Below are 8,901 nucleotides of genomic sequence, written 5' to 3' on the forward strand. Positions count from 1 at the left end.
GAGTTTTCCAAAAAATTTTCCAGAGAAGATCACGCCCGTGATTTAGAGTCACGGTCGTAATTCTCTCTGGAACTCTGAAATTTTTTTTTTTTTTTTTTTTTTTTTTGGAATAAAATTAATGAAATGCGTACATCCTCCTAACCCCAATCTGTTGAAGGCTCAAGAAGACTTTCTACTAGAGGATCTTTTTCTTTACACGGGGGACTTGAATCGATCAAGCAAGCATAATTAGGTTGAATCCCCTCAAGATCTATGTGCTTTCCTCCAACTAGAAAATTCTCCAAGGGATCCCTCAAAATAGATCTCATGACTTCTTCCTCCATGTCTTTAGGCAATATATCAACCCTGCAGCAAATATTTTCAAGAGAAGGTTGTCTAACAGATTTAGCAATATTAAATTCCATTGTTTCATCATTAATGGATAAGGACAATTTTCCATGTTTGACATCTACTATCACGCCTGCTGTAGCCAAAAATGGTCTACCTAGTATGATTGGTATTTGTTTGTCCTCTTCCATTTCTAAAACAACAAAATCTCCCGGAATTAAAAATTTACCTATCTTAACTGGAACATCTTCTAAAATTCCTATGGGATATTTTATAGATCTATCTGCTAACTGGATTGACATTGCTGTAGGCTTTAATTCTCCCATATCTAATTTCTTGCAAATTGATAAAGACATTAAACTGATACTTGCCCCAAGGTCACATAAGGCTTTTTCAAACCTTAGATTTCCAATGAGACAAGGTATAGAGAAACTACCAGGATCCTTAAGTTTTTTGGGCAAATTATGATGGATCAATGTAACAGTCTCTCTATCATCCAATTTCCTTCGGTTAGCTAAAAGATCCTTAAGAAATTTAGCATATGTAGGCATCTGTTGTAGAGCTTCTACAAATGGAATGTTTACATACACTTGTTTGATCATATTTAAAAAATTTTCAAATTGTCTATCAAGTTTAGTCCTTACTAACCTTTGAGGAAAAGGAATTGGGGGGTGATAAACAGTTTGAGGCTTTGATGAAGATACTTTTTCTTTTTCTAATCTCTCTTTTTCAGGTTTTTCAACCATAGGAGAAGCGTCTTCATCAATCTCAATATTATCATTTTGATTAGACACAGGACTGTCTAATTTCTTCCCACTCCTTAAAGTAACAGCATTAACATTTTCAGCTGGGTTTGCAACTGTTTTACCTGGGAACTTACCTGGAGAATTGTTTGAACTAGGCATCAACTGTGCAATTTGATTTTCCAGCATCTTGTTGTGGAGAGTAATATTCTCAACCTTGACAGCAAGGTTTTGAATAGAATTTGCCATTGAATCATTGGTCTGTTTTTGATTAGTGACAAAATTCTCCATAAGGTTTTCTAATCTTGAAACACTTTGTTGAATTGAGGGTGTCTGTACTGGATTTCCTTCCCCATTAATGAAGTGATTGGACGGACGGAAATTAGGTTGCTGATTGCTAGTTCCTTGAACTGGGTTATTCTTCCAAGAAAAGTTAGGATGATTCTTCCAACCAGGGTTGTATGTGTTGGAATATGGATTACTCCTCTCTCTTCGAGGAGTGTCATAGAAATTATGAGAAGCTACCACCTGTTCAGTAGTATCTTCTTTTTCTCCAGTAAAAATTGAGGTACAATCTACTGCAGTGTGCCCTTGTTCCCTACAAAGGTCACATACTTGATTTGTAGCCACTGAATTAACCTTAGCTTTTTCCATCTTGTCTAATCTTTGATTAAGAGTATCAAATTTTGCTAAGAGTAACTCAATATTGTTCACTTCATATCGCCCCGGAGTTCCTTTCCTTGCTGTGACTTCTCTTTCACTGTATTGGCTGTGATTTGAGGCTACATTTTCCAAAATAATCATGCAGTCATTAATAGGTTTCCCCATGAAAGATCCTCCAGCTGCTAAGTCTAATATCATGGTGCTTTGTTGGTCCAATCCTTCAAAGAAAAATTGGATGGTAAGCCAACGGTTGAAGCCATGTTGTGGGCATGCTTGAAGATATCCTTTGAACCGCTCCCATGCTTCATAAATAGTCTCTCCAGTGCCTTGTTGGAAATTAGTGATTTTCTTCCTCAATTCTTTAGTTTTAGAAGGAGGAAAGAATTTCTCTAGAAAAGCTCTTTCACATAATTCCCAAGTTGCTATCTTTTCTCTAGGCACTGTTCTTAGCCACACCTTTGCCTTATCTCTCAAGGTGAGTGAGAATAAGCGGAGTCGCATTCCATCAGAAACTTCATCATCAAATTGCTGGGTCTCACAGATTTCCAAGAACCCCTCTAAGTGGTCATTAGGATCTTCTGATGGTAGTCCTCCAAAGGTGTTCTGTTTGAGCATATTCACCAGAGAAGCTGGTACAGTAGCTCCAGTTCGCATCTCCCCTCCAGGTATCCCACGAGCTACGGGTGCAGAGTAATCCCGAAGCGGTAAATTATCTCGTTGTGCAGAGTTCTTTCAATCTCAGGATCAAGTGGTGTTGGTTTCCCAAGACGTAGAGATCTCTTTTGCATTAATCCTAAGGCACTGCAAAAAAAAGAAAGTGACCCGTGAAATCTGAATTGGAGAAGTAAACACTAAAAAAAAAAAATTATTTATTTATTTAAATTTTTTTTTTTTTTTTTTTAAATTCGAATTAAAATAATTGTAATTTAAATCAAGAGACGTAGTCCCCGGCAACGGCGCCAAAAACATGATGTATTGAAAACCGCAAGTGTACGGTTGTCGTCAAGTAATAAATATCGAATCACAGGGACTACGTGTTTGACCTAGAATTACTAGCACATCTATGAAGGGTCAGTGGCGTTCACGGGTGTGATTGGGAGTCACGGTCGTGATTTTCTCTGGTGAATCACGGGCGTGATTTAGAATCACGGCCGTGATTTTCCTTGTAGCTCAGCATTTCCTCTTTAATTCTTAAATCTTGATCCTGCTCAGAGAAAACACAACACATACCAAGAAAAGCATAAAATAGGAAAATGATATAAAAATTTATTAAAAACATGAAAGATATGCATGATTATGCTATGAATTCTTGTGAATTAAAGTGCTAAAATACGAGTAAAATACACAACATCAGAAGACCCTAGGATGATTCTTTGTAGGTCTAGAAGTCTTAGAGTAGCTTAGAATAAGGGTGTGTGAGGATTGGAGCTCAATACACCCTCCTAGAGGTTCAGTACGGCCGTACTGAGCCATTTAAACTACAATACGGCCGTAATGAAATCAATACGGCCGTACTGAAGTTTTTGAACTTCAGTACGACCGTACCAAATTCAATACGGCCGTACTGTAGTTCAAAAACTCAGTACGGGCCGTATTGACTCCTTAGGCCGTACTGCGCCTCAATCCTATAAATAGGACGTCATTGGCTCGTCCTTCCACACATTTGGAGCATTTCTCCACCCTCTGGCTGAGTATTCTGGGGTTTTTGAGCTATTCTCTGCCCTAGAAATCTCTCTGGGAGCTGATCCGACTAAGTTCTTGAGTTCATGAGCCTTTAGCTTGAGACTCGAACAAGTCGAAGGGAAATCTCTTTGATTTCCATAGTAAATATTATTTTTAGGGAAAGAAGCGAGCGAACGTGTAGTGGGAAGGAGCGCCAAAAAGCCTCCTAACTCTTTTTTGAGTATATAAAAGCCCGTTTCGAAGGTTTCTTTCCAAATCCTTTCTTTTACCGCTTTTTTTGATTGTTGCATTGCACGTTTAAAGCTTTCATCATGTAGATAGTTTACTTATAATCGTTCTAATAAATAGGGGTAGTTTAGTAATTTTACGCTATTATTTATGAAATAATCCGTCATAGGGAACCCGAAAGGGGCGTTGTGGGGTGCTAACACCTTCCCCACACGTAATCGACTCCCTTACCCAACTCTGGTTGTAATGGCCAAAGTTGATTTGCGAAAATCAATTGCCTTATGTCTTTTTCCAATGTTTTGAGTAAAACATTGGTGGCGACTCCAAGAACCCCTTTTTGCGAAAACCACTAATCCATGGAGGGTCCCGTTTTGGATTAACATGGATTGGTGAGAATCATTTAACAAAATTGTTAGTTCGATGAGGTCTCAGTTTGAGAATAAGTCGTCCTAACAATCCATCATTTTTTTCAAAACTAAAAGAAGAGTCCGACCATCGTCGCGAATGCCAACGTCCGTTTCGGCGGGTGGCGACAGATGGCGACTCCACTGGGGAAGCCTCGAGAGTCAGTCCCATTTAGTGATGGATTATTTCTAAAATGATAGTTTAAAATTACTTCATTACCCCTCGCTTGTATGATAATATGTTTTTCCTAATTGGCTTTAATAACTGTTGGATGTTTAAATTTTTGCAATTGTTTGAAATATAAATTGCACACGAACCTTTGCACACAACAGTTCCCTCTATACCCGGGGGCATGAGTGGAAAGCCATAGGGAGTGGATGTTAGTACGGCCGGTTGTCGAATGGGTCTATAGGTGCCCGTAGACCGTTGTCGGAAAGCATCACTCAAGGTGAAAACCATGAACTCAAGTCCGACAGTGCGTTGGAGCTTTCCATCGACTTACGACGAAAGTGATTGGGTCCCTATAATGGGGGCACCTTGGGGGCCTTAGACCGGTGAGAACAGATAGAACCTCCTTGAATATGCACTTGTCTGCAGGATACCCCTACCTCGTGATTCGCTCGTGACTGTTCGTGGATGAGTGAATTGTTTGTGTATAGGTTTATGTGACATTGTTTTTGCATTAATAATAAACCTCGTGATAAGGTCTAAGAATAACCCCCATGCATGAAAAATGTCATGACATGAGAGGAAAGACCATGTGTGAAAATATAATAAAAGTGAGTAGCATGTGCATCATTACCAATAAGACATCATGCATCCTTATAACCATTCATTTTAGGCTCACCAATACCCCTTGACATGAGTGAAAGAGACCCATGACTATTGAGATTCTCCGTTAGGGGAGAGATCATAAGTCAAGGAGGGTGGTAAACCTCCGTCTTAAAAAGGTATTCATTCCATAAATAAACTAATTAGATTAAGCATTCATTTTAGAAAGTGGCTGGTCATCTCTCTGTCCTCACGCGCGCGCAGAAACTCAAGAAGATGGACGCGTTGGAGGAACAAAATAGGAAGCTTACAGCCGAGCTCTCACAGCTCAAGGAGCAAATGGCGCAAATGATGGAACTCATGCGTCACCAAAACATACACGGGGCTCAACACAGTGACCATGAATCCCATCATGAGGAGGAGCAAGAGCAAGAGCCTCCGCAAGCTGTACCCCCTAGGGCGGGGATTACAATTAGAGAGCCCGAGATTTCAAAGGAGCAATTCCACGCTCTCGAGGACTGGTTGAGGGCTATGGAGGGGCATGATTTTGATATCAAAGATGCCGCCGACATGTGCTTAGTGAGGGACATCCAATTCCCTCCCAAATTTAAAGTGCCCGATCTCCCAAAGTATGTGGGATCGACTTGCCCCAAAAGTCATCTCACCATGTATTGCCGAAAGATGGCTGCATATGCCACTAATGAAAAGCTCTTAATCCATTGCTTCCAAGAGAGCTTGGCTGACACCGCACTCAACTGGTATATGCAGCTGGATGGGAATCAGGTGCTTACATGGAAGCAGTTGGCCGACGCATTTCTCAAGCGCTACAAGTATAACATCGACCTAACACCCGATAGGTTCGATCTTCAAGCCTTGAGTAAGAAAAGTGATGAATCCTTTAAGGCGTACGCCCAACGATGGAGGGAGTTGGCGGCACAAATAGAGCCCCCGCTGTCGGATAAGGAGACGGTGTCCCTGTTTATAAACTCGTTGACCGGTCCCTATTATGACAAGATGATAGGGAACACGACAACGCTCTTCTCGGACATCATCACCATTGGAGAAAGAGTGGAACAAGGACTGAAAAGTGGGAAGCTAGTTAATCCTTCCCAATCATTTGAAGCTAAGAAGACCTTTGGGAAGAAGAAGGAGGGAGGAGTCAACCCCGTAACTATTTCTTCATCTTCCTCCGCTTCGAAGTCGGGAAAGTCGTAGTATAACCCTGATGGAACTAGGTGAGGAGATTGTTGTTCCTCCACTTTGCTCCATGCTTAGGACCGAATCTCTTGAGGTAGACCTTGGATTGAAGCCTGAAATCTCCTTGAAGAAATCTTCAATGGAGGTGATGCCTTAGAAGGAGGTTCGGTTACTTCTCTTGGAGGTAGAAGCTTGAGGAACCTAGACTAAGGTTTTGAAGAACTTTAGAGAATCCTTAGAGTAGGAAATTCTCCACGGTTTCTATGAGAGACTCTTGAGAGAGAAATCAGAATTTTATTTCTCTAAATGTCAAAAGTGATTACAAATGTAGTGTTTAGGAATTTATAGGGAAAGGTAGCTTGTAGGAGAAGCTATCCTAAACCATGGTTCACTAGGAACCATGGTAGGGTAAGCTTTAACCCCCACGGTTTAGGAAGCTTGTAGGAGAAGCCAACCTTGACCATGGTTCACTTAAGAACCATGGTAAGGTTGCCTTAACCTTCCAAGGTTTAGAAGCTTGCAAGGCAAGCTTCAAACCTTGAAGAGTAACAAGTGAATTTCGGCCAAAGAACAAGTAGGAGAGCTAGGCGGCCTTGGTTCATATTTGCTCCTTGAATTAATTCAAAAATGTTTGATTTGGTTTAGTTAGGTTCATCATATGATGATGAGACCTAGCTAAATCAAATCTATGAAAAATTAGGAGCAAAATGAGTCCAATATGTAAAATTTTGCCTAGGCCCAGTTCTGGCCCAATTACTTGTCACACCCCAAGCTTTGCTAAATGTACCCCCTTTTCCTACTGAAAAAATACAAAATGAAAATATCAACTAGGGAGGTTAAATGGAGTTAAACTCTCCAAGTAACCTACCTTAAAAACAATATACAAACACTAGGAGAAAGCAAGTAAAGTGCCTCACAAATACAAAGGCAAAATAACCTATACAAGAGACTATTTGAAAACTATACAATATATACAAGTAGAACTAGGCCTTCTCTTCATGATAGAGCATTCCAAGTGAAGATTACCTTGGGCCTGATAAGCCCATTAGTCTTCTCAAGTTCCAACTCTTCTTGTATCCTCCTAGCCATAGCTCTGGTCACTGGGCCCTTGGCCCATGGTCTATCAAACCCTGTGAAGAAGTTTGATAAACTTCCGACCACATATAGCAACCTCCTACCGAAGCTAGTGCAAGCTCGTCTTCTAGCTTACATTCCACCAAGGAAAATTGATCCACCTTACCCCGATTGGTACAATCCGCAAGACAAATGTCTATACCATTCGGGGGCACCGGGGCATTCAACGGAGAACTGTAGAGCTCTCAAATATAAGGTCCAAGACCTTATCGATGCCGGGTGGATCACTTTTGATTCGACAGCGCCCGACGTGAGCAAGAATCCTCTGCCGAAGCAGGAGTAGAGAGAAGAGCAAGCCACGATAGGGCCCCTCCACATTTTTCTTTTCTTTTTGGGACTCATGATCAGTACCCGAAATCATGAGATCTTTTTCATGTAAATAAGGGTTTTTCTTGTACAGTTTTTCATACATATCAATAAAGAGGCATTTTTCACACATCATTCTCTCATTTATTCTTTTCTCTCTTTCTCTCATTAACATTAATAATTCTAAACCAAAAACAGAACCGATAAAACAATTATGTCTGTGATTGTTCGCTCCGACCGGGATCCGAAAGTTGAGGATGAATGGGTTGAGTTGGACAGTGATGAGGAGACCATCTCTCCGGATCTGCAAGACTGCTAGATCAAGAAGCTCGTCTACTCCAACCGTACCAAGAGAAATTGGAGACCGTGAATTTGGGGCAGGGCCAAGAGATAAAAGAGGTCAACATTGGGACCCATATCAGTGATGAAATCAGGGCGCAATTGATCCAATTGTTAAGGGAATATAAGGACGTATTTGCATGGTCGTATCATGATATGCCCGGTTTGGACTCTAACATCGTCGAGCACAAGTTACCGTTGAAAGAAGGGTTTCGACCCGTCAAACAAAAGCTCCGACGAATCAAGCCCGAGTGGTCTTTAAAGATCAAGGAGGAGGTAGAAAAGCAATTAGATGCGGGATTCTTGGTTGTATCTCAGTATCCCGAATGGCTGGCTAACATCGTGCCAGTCATTAAAAAGAATGGAAAGGTTAGAGTTTGTGTTGACTACAGGGATCTGAATCGTGCCAGTCCAAAGGACGATTTTCCCTTACCTCACATCGATACACTAGTGGATCATACAGCCACGAACACACTCTATTCCTTTATGGATGGGTACTCTGGGTACAGCCAAATCAAGATGAATGAGGAAGACCGCGAGAAAACTTCCTTCATTACACCCTGGGGCACTTTCTGCTACAGGGTGATGCCTTTTGGACTCAAAAATGCGGGTGCCACCTACCAACGAGCGATGTTGATGTTATTCCATGACATGATCCACAAAGAAATCGAAGTATACGTGGACGACATGATCGCAAAGTCGAAGGACGAAATGGACCATATCCAATATTTGAGAAAATTATTCAACCGGCTTCGCAAGTATCAGCTTAAGCTAAATCCGGCTAAGTGTACTTTCGGAGTTCGATCGGGTAAGCTTCTCGGGTTCATCGTCAGTAAAAAAGGCATAAAGGTGGACCCCGATAAAGTGAAGGCAATAATGGAAATGCCTCCTCCTAAGACCGAGAAAGAGATAAGAGGATTCCTCGGCAGGGTGAACTATGTCGCAAGGTTCATCGCACAGTTGACTGACACATGCAAACCAATATTCAGGCTGTTGCGCAAGAATCATTCCGAATCTTGGGATGAGGATTGTCAACAAGATTTTGATAAGATCAAACAGTGCTTGGCCAATCCACCAGTATTGGTGCCACCTGTCGAGGGAAGAC

At 41.3% G+C, this 8,901-nt stretch overlaps 1 non-coding gene across 1 annotated transcript; it reads left to right on the forward strand.

Moving 5' to 3' along the window:
* Positions 1-1,986: 1,986 nt before the first annotated feature.
* Positions 1,987-2,093, forward strand: LOC145957629 (small nucleolar RNA R71). The gene has a single exon (XR_014433672.1). It is a non-coding gene; the product is annotated as a small nucleolar RNA R71 (small nucleolar RNA).
* Positions 2,094-8,901: the final 6,808 nt, after the last annotated feature.

Source organism: Cajanus cajan, chromosome 4 (genome assembly GCF_000230855.2).
Source record: "Cajanus cajan strain Asha chromosome 4, NIPB_CcT2T_4, whole genome shotgun sequence".
In the NCBI taxonomy this organism is placed as follows: Eukaryota; Viridiplantae; Streptophyta; class Magnoliopsida; order Fabales; family Fabaceae; genus Cajanus; species Cajanus cajan.